The sequence below is a fragment of the Lemur catta genome, chromosome 10 (genome assembly GCF_020740605.2).
Source record: "Lemur catta isolate mLemCat1 chromosome 10, mLemCat1.pri, whole genome shotgun sequence".
Taxonomy (NCBI): domain Eukaryota; kingdom Metazoa; phylum Chordata; class Mammalia; order Primates; family Lemuridae; genus Lemur; species Lemur catta.
In genome coordinates, this window is record NC_059137.1 from 57,443,308 (window position 1) to 57,449,138 (window position 5,831).

At 38.4% G+C, this 5,831-nt stretch overlaps 1 non-coding gene across 1 annotated transcript; it reads left to right on the top strand.

Moving 5' to 3' along the window:
• Positions 1-3,997: 3,997 nt before the first annotated feature.
• Positions 3,998-4,101, top strand: LOC123646806. Its single transcript, XR_006738054.1, has one exon. It is a non-coding gene; the product is annotated as a small nucleolar RNA U13 (small nucleolar RNA).
• The last annotated feature ends 1,730 nt before the right edge of the window (positions 4,102-5,831 follow it).

Here is a 5,831-nt window from a genome sequence, read left to right on the forward strand (position 1 = left end):
TAGTTTGCCTGGAACTCTCCGGTTTTAGTAATAAAAGTCCCATGCCCTGAAAAATCCTTCAGTCTCCAGCAAATAGATGATTGGTCACCCTAATCCTCATCTATAAGATGAGGGTGATAATAACTTCCTCACAGAGTTGTACTGCAGAATGATGAATAAGTAAAACATCTAGCACAGCCAAGAACAGGGTCCCCAAATGGGAACTATTATTATCATTATAAATCTCACTCACATTTCCTATTCTGTTTCCTCTCAGAGCACAGGCTCTTCTGTTTCCATTTTGTTCAACACAATCAACACTTCGCTTGTACTGTCTTAGTCACTCCAATTGATGCCATCTCATTCCCAAAAGCACTTTAAATTCTATGTTGTATTCCCCATCATTGACTCAATGGTCATGAGCTTTACGTCATCCTCTCTGGAATCCAACAGACAATTTTTTGTTTCCTACCATTGCAGACCTAATATGCTGCTATAGTTCAGATGCAGAGTATGAAACCTCCTGTACCCACAGCAAGCCTGACATACATGGGTCCTCAACAGACACTTGGGAAATGAAAGAAGGGTTCATAAACAAGGAATAGAAGAATACACATGAGTTATGGCAAACCAATAGTGTGAACAACAAGTTGTGGCTCTTCTCTTCTCTATAAACTCACTTTTTCTATCATGGATTTCCATTTACTTCCTACTGAAACATTCCTTACTATCTTTCACGAGTCAACCAGGTGTGTTTCCTTTCCAGACCCAAAACTTCCAGTATTCTTAGTCTAGTCTGCTCCCTTTCTGGCTCTATATTTCTTTTTGGTTCTCAAGCCTCTGGGTGCTCCTCTCCTGCTATGTTGAAATATCCATGGGCCATGTCTAGCTTCATCATTTGGTCCAGCTTCAAACTCAAAGAACATCCTCTTGAATCTTTCAGATTTCTCTCTTCACTGTATCCTACTCATTTTCCTGTGCCTGGCATTTCAACCAAGTCATGCCCCTGCTTCCAGTCCTTCCAATGCCTGCAGTCTCAGAGGCTGGAGTCAGACATAAATAGCAACAGGCAATCAAGTCATGCCCTTTCCCTTCTCTATCTTGCAACTCTGGACCCACTTTCTCCCAGCCTAACGGGTCCCACCCAGTATCTAAGCTACCATGATGGTCTCAGAGTGCTGGCTGCCAGAATTACATCGACCTAGGTTTTGAATAACAACTCTGCCATTTACTGCAGTGTGAAATTAAATGAGTGTTTTCACTTTCCTGAGCAGCCTCAATTACTCCTTTGATAAAATGGGGATGAGAATCATACTTATAACAAAATGAGAATAATAATTATGGGAATTAAATGAAGTCATACATATAAAGCTTGTCCATGACAATTCACTCACTCCCATTCATCCTAATACACCACCATTTCTAAGATTGCCTATGTCATTTCTTGAAATTCTATGGGAGAAAATAATTGTGAGAATTCTGGAATGTATCTCCCCAAATACTTTGTTTTGCCTTTGGTAAATTCTTAGTATCTGTTACTGGACTGGTTCTGGAGGCAATATAGAACTCTACTCTGTTAGAAGATCTGGGCTGGGGAGGGGATTAGGACCAAGGCATATAGGTGGTGCAAGTTATTTTAAAAATGAAAATATGAGACCTATATAAAAGAAAGTCCTCAACAGGGACTTTTCAGAACCACGGGAGAGAAAGAGGAAAGCTTACACTTCTGACCTCTCACCTTAGCATTTTTCTTCCTTCCACTTTCAAGCAGTGAATAATCAACATGTCAGGGTTCATTTAGATCTAAATCCAATTAAGTCTGACTTTAGGGATAGTTACTCATAGCTCCCAGCAGGTGTGTGCTTGGAAGAAATTGTCATCTGTGCCCTTTGTTCAATTTTTAAATTACCCAAGTTTATGGTCCTGACTGATTAAGCCTAACAACACCGCCCATTGAATGTCCAAGGAGAACAGCTGTTGGTTTAAGCATCTAGACATTTGTGCTGGAAAGGATTTTGAGAAAGAAATCACCTCTCTCTATTTACTCTACATGGGATAAATCTGAGAGTTGAAAATTTTCTATTGCCTTAATCTAAATCCTTATGCTAGTTGCTGGCCCATGGGTAACATTACTCAGCCACTATGGCCCTTGGTGTCATCATCTGTGCCGTGCTCTGCAAGATTGTTGTGAGGATTAGACTTAAGATAGGTAATTCCAGTGTCTAATACCTGACACATAGTAGGTGCTCAAGTAGCGATAGTCATTATTAATATAATTGGTACTATCAAGACATTTACCAGGAATTTCAAACATCAGCTCAGTATTCACTGTGGGGAAAAAACTGTGTGTGTGTGCATGCGTGCATGTATGCGTAAGTGTGTGGTTTCAATTAATTCTTGTAGGTATCTTCCATCAATAGTGCCTATTATGTTAGAAGTCATGTTCTAAAATATCTTAATTACAGATGCTCATAAGCGTTTCTGTTAAGTAAAGGAAGAGAAAGGTGCAGCATACGTGAGCCCCTGTGAAGATTCTGGTACTCTGCTAGGCACTTACTATATATTTTCTTATCTATTTCTCACAGTTTCCTTGCAAAGTATTATTATTTCCATTATACAGAGGAAACAGACACAGATATAATTAAAAGCATAGATTCAAACCAGGTCTAAATAACTCTAAATCACTTTCTACTTTCTTGGAGATCAGTAAACCTGGCTTCTGGTCTCAGCTTTCCCCCTAAAAAAATTGTGATCATTAATAAGTTACCTCACTGCTCTGATCTGCAATTTTCTAATCTATAAAACAAGAGGATTGGATTGGACCATTTTAAAAATCCTTTCCAGAACTGTAAGTTTAAGGTAAGATATTGTGAAATAAATCTCAAAATAAGTCTAATCAAGGAGAAATAAAATGAAACGGCCACCTCTCTGTATTTAGTCAATGAGTCAACAATATTTCTTTGAGTGTTGTTACTATAAAGGGAAAAAGGAAAAAATAGAAGACCCTGTTGGTTCTTGCCTTAACATACTTTTTCCAGACTGCTTTTATTTGCACTCTCATTGACCTCTGAGGCATAATCTTCAGGATGCCAGAGCTCTTCTCTTCCCCCTTATTTTTCTACCAGCAGGCTTAGCAAGAGGCAGCCCAGTCTGATCCAGCAGGATAGAACTGGGTTCCTGGTGAGAAATCTGATGGGTCCCTCCTTCTCCTTTCCTTCCTTCTCTTCCTCCTGCAAGAAGACAGAAAGAAGAGTCCAGGAGAAAGTCTAGAAAGTTAAATGAGGCTCTCTCTCCACAAGAGGAATGACCACACCACCATAGAGAAAACTATGACTGGATGAGTCTTCAGCTCTGTATGAATTTATTCCTGTTCTCTGCTGTTTCTTCCTTTCTCCGGTCAATTCCATTTGCCCTTAAGAGCCACATCTTGGAAGCTTTTTCAAACTTTCCCCAGTGGCCCCACCTCTCACTCTTTCCACTATGTTGTGCTTCCACACTTTTAAAAAAGCACATGCATTGGATTGTGGTTAGTTGTCGATAGGTCTGTCCTTTACTTAAATTTATACCACTGTAAATATATCAGTACAGTGTGATGTATCGTAAGGCTCTTCCATTATCTCGTACTGCAAGAACTGTATATCTATATCATAATCATTTGCAGAAACCTGTGGAAAAAAGATATTCTCATGTTTGAGGGGAAAAACGTGCCTAGCTTTAATAAAGCCTAATATATCTGGTCTAACCAAGTAGATATATTAGAAGTCAGTTCTTCATTTTAGAAGCGTATTCATGGAGAACATCTTTTAAGACCAAACTAACCTACTCAATATTAATGTGAATGTATAAAGATTTGATTAATATACAATTTTTCAGGAATAATCTCTCTCACTAGACTCTTAGCTCCATGAGAGCAGGGAACAACATATTTAATTTCTTTTCCATTATATCCCTAGTGCCTGGAATACAGTAAGTGCTTAATAAATATTATTGAAGGAATGTATAATTGAAAGAAGGAATGATCCTTTTGTAATTCATAAGCATGATGATTGGGTTTTCACAAATATGTGTGAGATGTGCCTCCCTCAAACCCTGTTACAACGTCAGCATATTACTTCTCTGATGTGAAAAGAAAGAAATGAATAATTACAACTATTATTAAAATGAGGGAACACAGTGTGTTGCCAATCCCTGCTGCCTATCAGAAATGACCTTAGAAATAATAGTGTAGGCTAATGAAACAAAATGGATTAAAATATTTTAATTGTTTACTTCCTCTTTGGATAAATGTGTTGTTATACACATGAATAATCACTTCTTGGTAGTGCTTGAGGATGAAAAATAACAGGCATGAGTTGACAGAGAAAAAAAGTGCAGGGTACCTGGACTATTTGCTTGTTTGCTTGTCTTTGCACTAATGACATTATTCCTAATATGCACACTCAGAGTAAACAGTAATAGTTAGCTCTGAGCAGTAAAAATTTTGCTCAATAAAAATAACGGCATTAAAATCAGTAAGCAGGAGTTGATTGTATGCTGTGCTACATTATCATCTTTGTGAAAGAGAAAAGGCAGAGGCAGGTGCCTGGTGATTTCCACAGATAACAACAAAGGAAGATGAGCCAAATCTAGAATGGAAGCCTCACTCAGAAAAACCAACTTGAGAGAGGATCTCAAATCCCTTCTTATCTCTCAGACAGTTGCCATTAATATGTTGCTTATTCAGTGATTATGAAGGTGGCTACCATCCCAGCTTCTATCAGATATCACCAGGTAAATTGCTGGCAGAATATACTGTGGAGTTTCTCAGGGCTATGACTGAGAAAAATTGCCATCTTTGTTCCTTTATAGTTTAGCTGCTTTTCACCCAAGAATCACCCCACCATCATTTGAAATGATACATTTCAGACCCCACAGCAAACATAGGGTGTATTTTTTCTATAAACAATACTACAAGTACGGTTGAAAATGTTTACATGGAAAATTCTGACTTAAGCAGTGAGACCAAAAAGGCTCACTCTCTGTCAATAGGTTGCTCATCCTTTGTGATTTGGAAGGGTCACTCTTCTCTCGTTACATATTTCACTGTATCTAGAAACATGTGAGAGGTGTTTAAAGCAGTCTCAGAAAATGGACGATGAGAGATGTGGCTTCCAGATTTCATCCGTCTGTGTTTCTATGAGTAAAATTGAAGCAACATCCAATGAGCTTTAATTTTGCAAGGTTATCATGCCAAATTAAAAGCAGTTAGCAGGAATTCCTAGATCCACAATTCTGTTTAAAATCATTAAAATTAAATAATATTCCTCCCCTAAAAAAAGTTTAGAATATTTCAATAAGTCTATAACTCACAATTGGGATAGGGAGGTGAACATTAATCATAAAGGGACATCCAAAACTAAAATAATAACCAGGGCTGACTGTCACTGGCCAGTGAGCTCCATGATATTGGACCAGTAACCTGACTGTGTCTTTTTTTCATCATCATTTTGCCCCTGGTGTTTTTCAGAGTGCCTGGCACACTTAGTAGATACTTGACCAAATATGTGAAAGAAGATACAAAAGAATGAATGAAAAAATGAATGCAGAGCCAAGCCTACTGGGCCCAATCACATTGTGTGTTCACTACTCATTACTGCCTCTCTCCCTAAATGCCCAGCACTTTTATTTTCTGTGAAACCAGGATAACAGGAACATCAAAGACAACTTTAATGGGGATTCCCCATTAGTGCCAATCACCTATCTTACAGCTAACAGATTTCATTTATGTGAATTCGTAATGCATTCAAGAAAGCACAACATATGCTTGCAGACACCTGTGGGTGCAAGCCTCTCTCTGGAACATAGAAAGGTGC